This window comes from Notechis scutatus, chromosome 3, assembly GCF_049901735.1.
Source record: "Notechis scutatus isolate UNSWTSFEM ecotype Mainland chromosome 3, rNotScu1.2, whole genome shotgun sequence".
Classification (NCBI taxonomy): domain Eukaryota; kingdom Metazoa; phylum Chordata; class Lepidosauria; order Squamata; family Elapidae; genus Notechis; species Notechis scutatus.
Genome location: NC_142011.1, coordinates 167,401,776 through 167,414,660, shown reverse-complemented (window position 1 = coordinate 167,414,660; position 12,885 = coordinate 167,401,776). Strand labels below are relative to the sequence as shown.

Sequence of the window (12,885 nt, the reverse complement as noted above, 5' to 3'; positions counted from 1 at the left end):
GTCATAAGTGTAAAAAATGGTCATGTCACTTTATCAGTGCCAGTTGTAACTAAACGAACTGTTGTAAGTCGAGAAATACCTATAAAAACTTTGTTATTGGCAATTGGGTGATTTGTTCATAGCTATAGAACTGTAATTTATACAGGATTTCTCTTAGAACATTTCGTAGTCTAAAGACGAGCCAGTCTAAAATATAAAGGGGAGAAAGTAACAGAGCAAGGGGAGAGGAATGATGGGAGAAAAAGTAAAGCTAAAGCCTGAAGATAAGTGCTCTTCAAAAATATTGACATTTGCTTTATTAAACAATTGGTCTAACAACTTTGTGAAAAACTATGAGTTTTGAATAAGATACGTATATGAGGGTGAAAAAAATGAGATAGCACAATGCCTATGTTCAAGGAGAGAATAGCAGTGGAAGCTGAGAATGAGTCATAACCGGAAAGTACAAGCTTTTAAGTAGTTGAGAGTGGTGAAGTGAAGGCTACAGCCAAGGATATAGTGAAAACTGAAAGTTAAAACCGAACGTAAGGAATGACATTTCATTATTAATGACATGTCTACTATTATTTTACTTGGAACTGTTCACACGGATATGTACTCTTACACCATGATGTAGGCAATGCTGATGGGCTTCCTATGCCTCCATCTTTACAAGATTCTGACTGAACCAAGATTTGCACATGATTCCTGCTTTGCCATAGTATTTGAAATGGATTCTGGTACTCATAAAAAAGGGGCCCAAGAGTGATATAACGCCCAGGGATTACAGGTTGCCTACTCTTCTTCTAGACCCACAGTTGAATCAATACAATGCGTCTGGCAGCTTGGATGGTGGCGATAACTCTGTTGGAAAACTTTTCGCTCTTCAGACGACTCCGCTCAACCTCTAGACGGTCAGGTGCAACCATTGAGGGTCTGGATTTTGAAGGGGTCCTTGGGTTAACAAGACCCTGTCTGGTGGAATTCTCCATGGTGGTGATACAGATAGACTGCAAAGGTCTGCAAACCACGACCGTCTGGGCCAGTAGGGAGCTACCAGAAGCAGTTCCGCTCTCTCGTCGAGCAGCTTCTGGATGGCCTTGGGGATCAGTGGAAGGGATGGGAATGTGTACAGAAGCCCCAGGGGCCAACGGCAACGGAGCGCATTGAAATTCTCCGCTCCTTGTGAGGGGTATCTGGAAAGAAATCTTGGGAGCTGAGCATTGAGGGGGGAAGCGAACAGGTCTACTACTGGCTGCCCAAATGTCCTGACCGCCTCTTGAAAGAGGGTCGGATGGAGGTGCCACTCCGATGGATCTATCGTGGCCCTGCTTAGCCAATCTGCCTGTGTATTCGACAGTCCTGAAATGTGTTCTGCTCTGATGGAAATCAGGTTGCTCTCTGCCCAACGACACAAACGCTCCACTTCTCACATGAGGTGTTTCGACTGAGTTCCCCCGTTTGTTTATGTGAGCTTTCGTGGTTACGTTGTCGGTCAATATTAATATGTGTTGGTTGTGTACCTGTGGAAGGAAGCTGCAGAGAGCTAGGTGTACTGCTTGAAGCTCCAGCCAGTTTATGCTGTGCAATCGTTCTATGGAGGACCAGCGGCCTTGGGCTGTGAGCGATTGAAAGTGAGCTCCCCATCCAATCAGGCTGGCATCGGTGGTGATGGTAAGTCTGTGGGGCTCTTTGAATAGGCAACCTTTGTTTATGGCTGGTCTGGTCCACCAGAGGAGAGATATGAGGACCTGTGATGGAACTTTGACCTTGTATTTGGAGTTGCTTCGGCTGGATCGCTGGTACGGGAGCAGGAACCACTGGAGGGATCTAGTGTGGAGCTGGGCCCAAGGAATAATAGATATACATGAGATCATCTTGCCTAACAATTTTGATAGACCAGCTAGGGACACCCTCCTATGAACCCTGACCTCCTTAACTAATTGATGAATGCTGTTTTGTCTATCTGGTGACAGGAAAACTTTGCCTTCCACTGTATCTATGACTGCCCCCAGATGGATTAATCGAGTCAAAGGTGTTAAATGACTCTTTTCCCAATTGATTGAGAACCCGTGTAGTTGTAGGGAGTGTAATGTGGTCTGAGTATCTATGACTGATTGATAAACAGAAGATGACAAAATTAAGATATCATCGAGGTAACACTGCAGTTGTATGGGGACACCCTGGAGATGAGCAGCGAGGGCTGCGAGAACCTTTGTGAAGGTCCTGGGGGCAGAGGCTAGTCCGAAGGGAAGTCACCTTTTCTGATACCAAGTAAGATAGATTGTAGGGTGTGCATTTTAAATTTACTAAAAATTGATTAAGGCGTTTCAAATCCAAGATTGTTCTCCACCCCCCTGAACTTTTGGGAACAATGAAAAGATGTGAATAGAAACCTTGCCCTTGTTGGTCGGTAGCTACTGGTTGGATGGCTCGTATGTCCAGTAGGTGCTGAATAGCTGTTTCCATAAGATTTCGTTTAACTGGATCTCTGGAAAGAGGGCATGACATAAAGAAGTCTGGGGGAGCGGATTGAAACTCCAGCGCGAGGCCGAATCTGATTGTGTCTCTGACCCAGGAATCAGACATTGAGGAGTCCCATTGGTCCGCAAATAATTTAAGGCGGCCGCCAATGGGAGCCAGGTCCATGGGTTATCTTGGACGCCGGAAAAATCTATTTCCCTTTCCTCGGGAGGATTTCTTGGCTTGGCCACCCCTTCTGTTCCTATCCCCAAAGTCTGACCTCTCTGGCTGTTGCCCTGGTCGGAAAGGTGGGGGTCTCTGGTATCTGATTGAGAATGGTCCCTGATAGAAGGGCCGAAAGGATCCCCTCCGAAAGGACTAAGGGTTTCTAGGGTCTGACTTCTGAAAAAGGGAGGGTAAAATTTTCTTTTTGTTTCGAGTCTCTATGAGTAGCGGATCGAGGGAAGAAAGAGGAGGATGGCTCTAAACTGTGGGGTGAGAAGGCTTGAGAGGTCCTGTGTGCCTCCCATGTGCACTTATCTATTTGTTTTTCCAGTGCCTTGTGGCGCCTGTTGGCATCCTTTTCTGATGCCTTAGAAGTCCCCCCCCCTTTTTTTGCTTAGGATTGTGTTGAGATTTGGACTTGCCCCTTGAAATTGAGGAGTATGAACCACTACCCCCTGCCATTGTGATTGTGGAAGGACCAGTACGCTCGTTATTTGATGCTATATTGTGTAGGCGGTTGGCACGCCCAGAGACCTGGCCAAGAATGGACAAGGTGCCTGTCAGACTGTGCTCCTAAATCCCAAGAAAGAAATACTCAGACTCCATGATGTAGAGCAGAATTTATCTTTTACTGGGAAATGAATGGTAGCAAACAGAATCAATTCAAACTAAATTATTGGCGGGTAAAATGCATATACAAAGGGATAGAATTGCTCCCCCCCTCCAGAGATCAAATGATTCTTCCAATTAAAACTTCTGAATAGGATCATGTGGTCATCTCTAGGTGATGATGAGGCTACTGTCAGTGACCTTGACATATTTTGATAAAAGTTTGCAGTTGCGCAGAAAAAGGACAGAGGTTAGTAAGAAATGGAAAGTTACCACAAAGAATCCCCCTCCCTTTCTTTACCCAGCAAAGGAATGCAAAACACCTCCTTCCTTCTTCCCCTCCAAGATTCCCCTCCCACCGTTTCATGCCAGCCGAAAGAGAAGTAAAGAGCATAGCAACAAATAAGTCATAATTAGGGGGCGAAGATATCTTGATAGGTAGGGATGATTATCTCTTGAGGCTGACATTCGGACCCCCTAGAAAAAGGACATTTGTCCCTGTAAGAGAAAACAATCATGTATTAACATTGGCATACATTTCTATGGTTTATCAGGATATTTGGCATAAAACTCCTTAAGCAAGGCAGGGGCCCTAATGTCTTTTTCATTAACCCATTCAGCCTGGGAAGGAGGAAAATGTTTCCACGCTACAAGATATTGGACACGACCCCTCCATTTCCTAGAATCTAGAATCTCTTTAATCTCGAAATGTTGCTCCCCTCGATCAACAGGGGTACGGGTGGATCAGACTGGGTCACGCCGCAAAGTACTGGTATGTTCTGGTTTCAACAAACTGATGTGGAAAACTGGATGAATACGACGAAGAGTCTTTGGTAAAGTCAGTTGAACGGTCAGCGGATTTACAATCCTCTCAATGGGAAAAGGTCCCACGTACTTAGGACCCAACTTCTTCGACTTCTGAGTAGTCTGCAAATATCTGGTTGAGAGGAAAACTTTATCGCCCACCTTATACATCATCTGTGGGGCTCGCTTTCTGTCAGCAAATTTCTTATGAGATTGGTGTGCCTCGTCCAGAGCTTTGCGAACGACCGGCCAATTTTGTTGGAGTTTAGATATCCAGTCGTCCAACGATTGGACAGTGGGGTTTTCTCGAGGCAGTTCAGGTATGGGCACAAAATCTTGTCCCATGGCTACTTTGAAAGGAGTAAACCCCGTACTACTGTGTACAGAGTTATTATACGCCACCTCCGCAAAAGGCAGTAAGTCCACCCAATTGTCTTGCTGATAGTTTATATAACATCTGAGGTACTGTTCTAACACCCCGTTTGTCCTCTCACAGGCTCCATTAGTTTGGGGTGATGGGCGGAGCTTAGGCTCTGGGTGGAGCCTATCAACTTCAAGAATTCTCTCCAAAAGTTCGAGGTAAATTGGACCCCCGATCAGAAACTACACGCTCAGGAACGCCGTGCAACCTGTAGACATGTATAATGAACATTCTGGCCAATGATTTCGCTGAAGGAATCTTAGAGCAAGGGATGAAATGGGCTTGTTTGGAAAACAAATCAGTCACTACCCAAATGACAGTGTGTCCAACACTCTCGGGTAGATCTACTATAAAGTCCATGGAAATTTCCTTCCAAGGTGCCGTTGGCCTGGCCACATTCTGCAACAAACCTGGTGGTTTACCAGGCGGCCGTTTAGCTGAAGCACACACTGGACAACTCGCCACATAAGTCTCAATGTCCTTTTCAGCGAAGGCCACCAGAACTGTCGTTTCACCAAATGTAGAGTTTTCACAAATCCAAAATGACCAGCTGCTTTAGAATCATGAGTTTGTTGTAAAACTTGGCTTCTCAGGATTTGGGGTACATACAATTTTGCACCTATCCAGGCTAGACCATCTCGAATGGTGCAATTATTCGCATTTGCTAGGAACCACTCATCTGTTTTCAAAGCCTCCTTAAATCGCTCCATCAGGTCAGTGGACAGATCCCTCTCCTGGTCTCTATTTTGTGCTCTGGTAATTACAGGAGCAGCCAACTGTGTAGTGGACACGATTGGTCTTACCACTTCTTTTCGGATACTGTTGTATTGAGGCATTCTAGACAAAGCATCCGCCATAAAATTTTTCCCTCCTGGGATATACTTCAACGAGAAATTGAATCACTTGAAAAACTGAGCCCACCTAACCTGCTTAGGAGATAGCTTTCGAGGAGTCTTTAAGGCTTCCAGATTTTTATGGTCCGTCCATACCTCAAATGGATGTTTCGCCCTTCCAAAAATTGTCTCCAGGCTAGTAGAGCCCAACGGACTGCAAAAGCTTCCTTCTCCCAGACGGCCCATCTCCTTTCAGTGTCAGTCAATTTACGGGAGGTATAAGCACACGGCTGTAGTGTCCCCTTCTCGTTTAATTGAAGTAAAACCGCCCCCACCGCCACATAGCTTGCATCAGCTTGGATCACGAAAGGGGCATCCATGTCGGGTGTTTCAATACTGGTTCTGCAGCGAAAAGTCTTTTAAGCTTTTCGAATGCGGCTTGGCATTCCATGGACCAGTTCAATGGTTGGCTGGGTTTTGGTTTCGCTTCTCCCTTTGTCTTCAGGAGGTTGGTGATGGGCATTGCTATTTTTGCAAAGACGGGATGAATTGCCGATAGAAATTGGCAAACCCAAGAAAGCTTTGAAGTTGCTTCCGGGTTCTCGGGGGCCCATTCCAATACCGCTCGCACTTTCTCTGGATCCATCTCGATGCCCCTCGGAGAGATACGATATCCCAAGTAGTCGATTTTTTCTTGATGGAACTCACATTTGGACAGTTTGGCGTACAGTTTGGCTGCTCTCAATTTGTGCAACACCGAGCGCACGAGTTTCACATGTTCGCCTTTATTCTCCGTGTAGATGAGAATATCATCAAGGTAGACCAGAACCCCTTGTATAGATGTTCGTGAAGCACTTGATTTATCATTTGCATGAAAACAGCGGGCGCGCCCTGTAGGCCGAAGGAAGAACGTTGAACTGGAAGCAACCCATCGGGCAGTTGAACGCAGTCTTCCACTCATCACCTTTCTTAATTCGGATCCTGTAGTATGCTTCCCTCAAGTCCAACTTTGTGAAAATCTTCCCTTCGCCAGGTGGGCTAGCATGTCCTTCATCAGGGGAGGGGGTACACATTCTCCACCGACACGGCGTTTAGGTTTCTATAGTCAACTACCAAACGTTTTGAGCCATCTTTCTTTCTCGCGGAACATTACAGGGGCCGCCACCGAGGTCTGGCAGGCGTGATGAAACCACGTTTCAGGTTTTTGTCGATGAATGCTCTCAGTTCTTCCAGCTCCCCGGTGTCATCGGATACAGCTCGGTTTCTGGGAGCGTTACCCCGGTAGAAATTCGATGCTGCAATCGGTTGATCGATGGGGAGGGAGCTCGTCAGAGGCTTTTTCACTAAACACTTCCCTTAAGTCCCAGTACTCTTGGATTTTCTCCTCCCCATCCACTCGTTCGACACCTGCGGAAGCTGCCTCGGCCGAACTTGGGGCTTCGGATGGGGTTTCTCCTCCCCTCCCGAGAGTGGGGCTCCTCCCCTTCCGGTGGCTGGTCGGTGCGGATGCGTATCCACCCTTCCCTCCAGTTTATTTTGGGGTTCCATTTTCGAAGCCAAGGTAGTCCCAATATTAAAGGCTGTTCCATCCCAGGGGCCACAATAAAGCACAAGATCTCACGGTGAGTTCCCATGGTCATTTCTAAGGGTTCCGTTATAAAGCTCGCCGGGCTACCTCCCGCCACAGATCCGTCCAATTGACAGAAAGCTATGGGCGTTTTCAAAGTTCTCAGTCCGATGCCCATATTTTTAACTACTTTCATGTTAATTACACACCTCGTGCACCCCGAGTCCAACAAGGCCAACATCTCTCCCTCGGTCCCCGATGTAGGGTCCCTTAACTTTATTGGGATGGTCATGGGCCCCTGGGCAGGACTTACCGAGGCGTCATCCTCCGAATCGGTCTCGTCGAGTAAGGTTGGAGGTCCCAGCTCCTCCCCGCCGGAAGGGCGACCTCTACAACCTCTCTCGCCTTCAGTCCGGTCTCGGGGGCTTGGTTGGGGTTTACCGGGCTTCGTCCCTGGACCCTGCGTTTTGGTGGGACCAACTTGACTCGGCACTCCGCCATCCGGTGGCCCTCTTTCCCGCAACGGAAACAGGCTGTGGTCTTGGCTCTTGCTGCCATCCCTCCTCTTTGGGGAGTGGAGGCCTCTTGGGGGCGTGGGGGTTTAGATTTCTCCAGCCGGGCCCTTCTGCGTCTGCTTCGAGCCAGATCAATATCCACCTCTTCCGCGCCAGCAAGTACCACGACTGCAAATCACGTGGATCCTTCCGGGAGATGCACATGTGGTATACATCTTCATTTAAGCCGTCTTTGTAGGTTTCCACCAGGGCCTCTTGGGGCCAGCCTCGGAGACAGGAGACCAACTGCCTGAACTCCTGGGTGTAATCTGCAACCGATTTCCCCCTTGGGTTAAGGTTTTCATTTTGATTCTAGCCCTTCTCTCTGCCAAGGGATCCTCAAATCTTCTCCTTAATGCAGTCATGAAAACATCGAGGTTTCGCAGTTGGGGGAGTTATCATTGAACAAAGTCACCACCCAGTCTGCTGCCATCCCTTCCAGGGTTCTGGTGACACATCTCACTTTGGCTGCTTCAGAAATGAACTCCCTTTCAAATTCTGCCATGTAGCTTCCCACTTGCACCAGGAAAAACCCCAAGTCTCTGGGATTTCCTCCAAATTTCACATCTAAGGAGGCAGGGGCGCCTTCCAGGAAGCACACCTATTGCTGGGGCTCCCCAGGCGGCTGCGGGTGGCTGCACCGGCGTAGGTTGGGCTAGGGGGTGGGGGTGGCTCGACTTCTCCGGGCTGACTTCGCTCCTCTTCCCCCTCATACCTTTGAGCCGTGCCGGGCTTTTCAGAAGCATCCATAAGGAATCTGCCGCCTTGATCCAGCCTGCATTCCATCTCCTCCCCCTCCTGCCACAGCCGTTCCTTCGCACCCTTTCGTCTTACAGTGATTCTGGGAGGAGGGGGTCGTCCCGATCTCTCCAACCAACCCCCAACGACCATCTGGGCATCTCAGCTGGGGTTTCTTCCAGAGTCAGGTCGGCCAGTAAATCAGCAGCCGGCATCTCTGGCAGCAGCAAGGGCTGCCCCCCACAGCTCCCTGGTCCTCTTCATCGCTGGCTGGAGACGACATGAGATGAAACCCCTCGGAAGAAAAGTTGCTGTCTTCTCCGGGTGGGTTGATGTAAAGGAGTTTCGGAATAATGTCAGACTGTGCTCCTTCTAAATCCCAAGAAAGAAATACTCAGACTCCATGATGTAGAGCAGAATTTATCTTTTACTGGGAAATGAATGGTAGCAAACAGAATCAATTCCGAAACTAAATTATTGGCGGGTAAAATGCATATACAAAGGGATAGAATTGCTCCCCCCCTCCAGAGATCAAATGATTCTTCCAATTAAAACTTCTGAATAGGATCATGTGGTCATCTCTAGGTGATGATGAGGCTACTGTCAGTGACCTTGACATATTTTGATAAAAGTTTGCAGTTGCACAGAAAAAAGGACAGAGGTTAGTAAGAAATGGAAAGTTACCACAAAGAATCCCCTCTCCCTTTCTTTACCCAGCAAAGGAATGCAAAACACCTCCTTCCTTCTTCCCCTCCAAGATTCCCCCCTCCCACCGTTTCATGCCAGCCGAAAGAGAAGTAAAGAGCATAGCAACAAATAAGTCATAATTAGGGGCCGAAGATATCTTGATAGGTAGGGATGATTATCTCTTGAGGCTGACAGTGCCCTGAAATCAAATCCCCCATATTTTTTTTGTTTTATTTTAAATATGGATATCTGCTTCAAAATTGAGTTGTATCTCAACAAATACCGTGTTTCTCACATAATAAGGCCGGGCCTTATTTTTTTTTGACCCCGAAAAACGGCTAGGACGTCTTTTCGGGGTGACTTAATTCTCCCCTTGCATCCTCGGGTGGGTGGGCGGCGGCGACAGCTTGGATATTCGGGAGACCTTCGGGTTGGGCCACCGTTGCTTTCCCTTCTCCCTTGCTGCCGCGGCGTTTGGCGCAGCCACGTGCAGCCAGTCAGGGCTCCTCCCTGCAACCGGAGCCCTGAGGAGACACTTGGCTTCAGGCGCTCCCGTCTTCCCTTTGCTTTCAAAGGTAAGCGAATTATTTTACAAAGCCTCCCCTGCCCGAGAGGGCAGCCCAATCCCACGTGGGGAGGCTAATTTCCCGGGCCTCTTCCGTTCCTCCGACCTCCCTACGCTGCGCGCCTCTGACGCGCCACTCCCTTCAGCCCAGCGAGCTCTTCCACCTCAAAGAAAGGCCAGGCGGGCGGCTGCGGAGCAGCAGCAGCGGAGTCTGAGCCGCCGCAGCGGAAACAGCCACCACCACCGTGGCCCGACGCGGGAGAACGAGCGAGTTAGCCCGCCAGCCCGGGCGAGATTTGGGAACGAGGGGCAGGAGGAGGCACGCACATACCCGCGGCTCACTTTCCCAGCTTTGCCCAGCCCTTACGGCTCTGGCGCAGCCCTGGCAGGATGAGCGGAGGATCCGGGGGCGCTCGCTGCCCACCAGGGCCGCGCCAGAGCCGTAAGGGCTGGGCAAAGCTGGGAAAGTGAGCCGCGGGTGTGTGCGTGCCTCCTCCTGCCCCTCGTTCCCAAATCTCGCCCAGGCTGGCGGGCGCTAACCTCGCTCGTTCTCCCGCGTCGGGCTACGGGTGGTGGCTGTTTCGCTGCGAGCGGCTCAGACCCGCTGCTGCTGCCCGCAGCCGCCCGCCTGGCCTTTCTTTGAGGTGGAAGAGCTCGCTGGGCTGAAGGGAGCGGCGCGTCAGAGGCGCGCAGCGTAGGGAGGTCGGGGAGGAACGGAAGAGGCCCGGGAAATTAGCCTCCCCACGTGGGGTTGGGCTGCCCTCTCGGGCAGGGGAGGCTTTGTAAAATAATCCGCTTTACCTTGAAAGCAAAGGGAAGACAGGAGCGCCTGAAGCCAAGTGTCTCCTCAGGGCTCCGGTTGCAGGGAGGAGCCCTGACTGGCCACACGTGGCTGCGCCAAACGCCGCGGCAGCAAGGGAGAAGGGGCAGCAAGGGAGAAGGAGAAGCAACGGTGGAAGGTCTCCCGATATGAAGTGCCCCACCAACGCAGGCAGCACCATATCCGGGCATGCAACAAAAGTACTAACGGAAAGCCCCCCGCTCCCCCCATTTTGCATGTTTAATATGGGGCTTAATTTGGGGGGAGGGGCTTAATTTGATTTTATGCCAATAAAACATGGTGGGGCTTCCTATTGGTGGAGGCCGTATTGTTGGAGAAACACGGTAATTTATTATTATGATGAAATTGCCAGTATTATTATATTGGTATGATTAATATTATCAGAGTGTATGGGTATGCAAATATATATCAAATTTGGATGTCCCAATCAGCCAAATTGAGAATGCCTAGCAGGCTAAATAATCACTCACAGGCCTTCAACAGCTTGCCTGCACAGGTGGACACTGGCCTAGGTGCTCGCTGTTGTGCCGCTGGATAGGAAGAACTGTGAGGGTTGAGCCAACAACACGAATTAACAAAAGCCTTGAATATATTGGAAACGAGGTTGTAATGATTCCTTGGGGTATTTTGTGTAAAAAACCCCTTCAATCTGGAATAAGGATTACCTCACACAGTCTATTGAATTAGCACTCAATGCGGCCACGTGGTCCCTTGACAGTAAAAAAAAAAAAAGGCAACCGGAAGTTATTTGTGGCGCACGCACCAGCAGCAATCTCCCGCTGACAAAAAGAGATAAGCTCCAACAGCCTTCCCTTAGGGCTAAACCGGCGGGGAGGGGTGAAATAACAAGGGAATTACACCTCCACCCCTAAACGGCATTCTTGGGGGAAAAGAGAAACTGCGATACGACTCAGGGAGAGCAAGAGAAAAAAAACCCTCGCCATTTAAATGATAAAGCAGCTCGACAATCGTAATGGCATGGGTAAGGGCTAGCGGTTGGGGGGGGGGGCGAAATGAAATCGAAGCCTCCCTGAGCTTAGGAGAGCTTTCTGCGATGCCCAACGGCCAGATGGCAAGGGCAGTGTCGGTAAGAAAAGAACAATTGACTATCTGCAAACCTTAAAGAGAATTCTCCTGTTTCGGCCAAGAATTAACGAGAAGCACTGCCTATCTCTCACGAGGCTGGGCCAAAACTGGGGAACGCTGGGGAGGAGTCCCATGGAGGAGGAGGAGGAACGTTCTGCAAATTAAGCCCGGCCTAGATAAGCAGAGACTGAAGCACCTCCCACTACTGGATGCTCTGAGCAGCTCGTGGGAAAATGGGTCACATAGAAGGATTAGGCAAGATTAGAATAGTAGAAGAGAAGAAGGAAAGGAATGGTAAAAATCAAGAAGGAAATTAAGGGCAAAGTTGGAGGATGACTGGGATGAATTAAAACAAGTTTAATATTGCCACTGAAGGAGACAAGGTCCTTAGGCAGACAATTAGAACAAAGGAGAAGGGATGTCATAGTATTACTTATATTTCTTCTATTTATTTGATTAAGAAGGTAGAGCTTTAAATGCATTGGTTCTTCATGGGTCACATACAAATTTAATTCCATTTTTGTCATCCCATCAGTTTTAAACTTATTATACTCTGATTTCCAAATTTGTAGGAAACAATAACTAGTTATCTTTACCAGCCATCCAATGGGAAATGCAAACAGGGATTAGTTGCTGTTCTAAAAGCCATATTATTTTTGCAACCAAGGCTTACATGGAACACAGATTGCCCATGCTTGGTGAAAACTAATATATGATATTCTACCAACACAAATGGAGAGATGAATAGCAGGAGAGACACTGAGCAGATTCTACATGTATTAGTTCTCATGAATAGAAAAGGCTTCATTTCTTCTGTTTTTAAATACCCACTAAGCTATGAAAGCTGCATATCTCTTAATTAGTGACTCAGGCAGAAAAATAATCATTGAACTCGAATTTCTACAAATAGTAAACAATGAAGGATCCACCTGGGCAGCAGAGCCAAAGAAAGAATCCTTCCCACATAAACTCCCATATATATCTTTTAACTGCTATTGAATGCTACAATATTTGATTCCTGTAAGCATGAAAAATGCTAATAGATATTGTCAAATAATTGTATAATACTGATCATTTGAAAAGCATATCACATTCTCAGGAATAGCCAAGGGTGGGTTTCTACCGGTTCTGTCCACCTCTGTAGAACCGGTAGCTCTGAAGAGCAGCAGACCTAGAACCGGTTCTAGGTCTGCTGATGTTTTTCCCCACCCGCTCACCCGGACTCTTACCTGACCTTTATTTCCTGCTTTTTCAATTTCAGGTGCAGTTTAAAAAGCAGGAAAAAAGTGCTTTTTGAAAGGCTGCTTCTCTGCACGCAGCGTGCTGATGACGATTTGCAGGGAAGCACATCGTAAATCACCGAACCTTGTAAATCACCGAACCGGTAGTTAACCCTGTCGGATCCCACCTTGGGAATAGCTTATATAATTCATTCTTTATAAGTAAAAATGTGCAATTTGTTTACCATTCCAAAAGTGAATTTTTTAAAAGCAAAAATTAATATGTTATTATT

The 12,885-nt window shown here is 48.1% G+C and overlaps 1 protein-coding gene across 25 annotated transcripts in view; it reads right to left on the bottom strand.

Annotated features, from left to right (window-relative positions):
• DTNA (dystrobrevin alpha) overlaps nucleotides 1-12,885 on the bottom strand; it is a 188,657-nt gene that overhangs the window by 69,448 nt on the left and 106,324 nt on the right. The gene's annotated exons all lie outside the window — the stretch shown is intronic.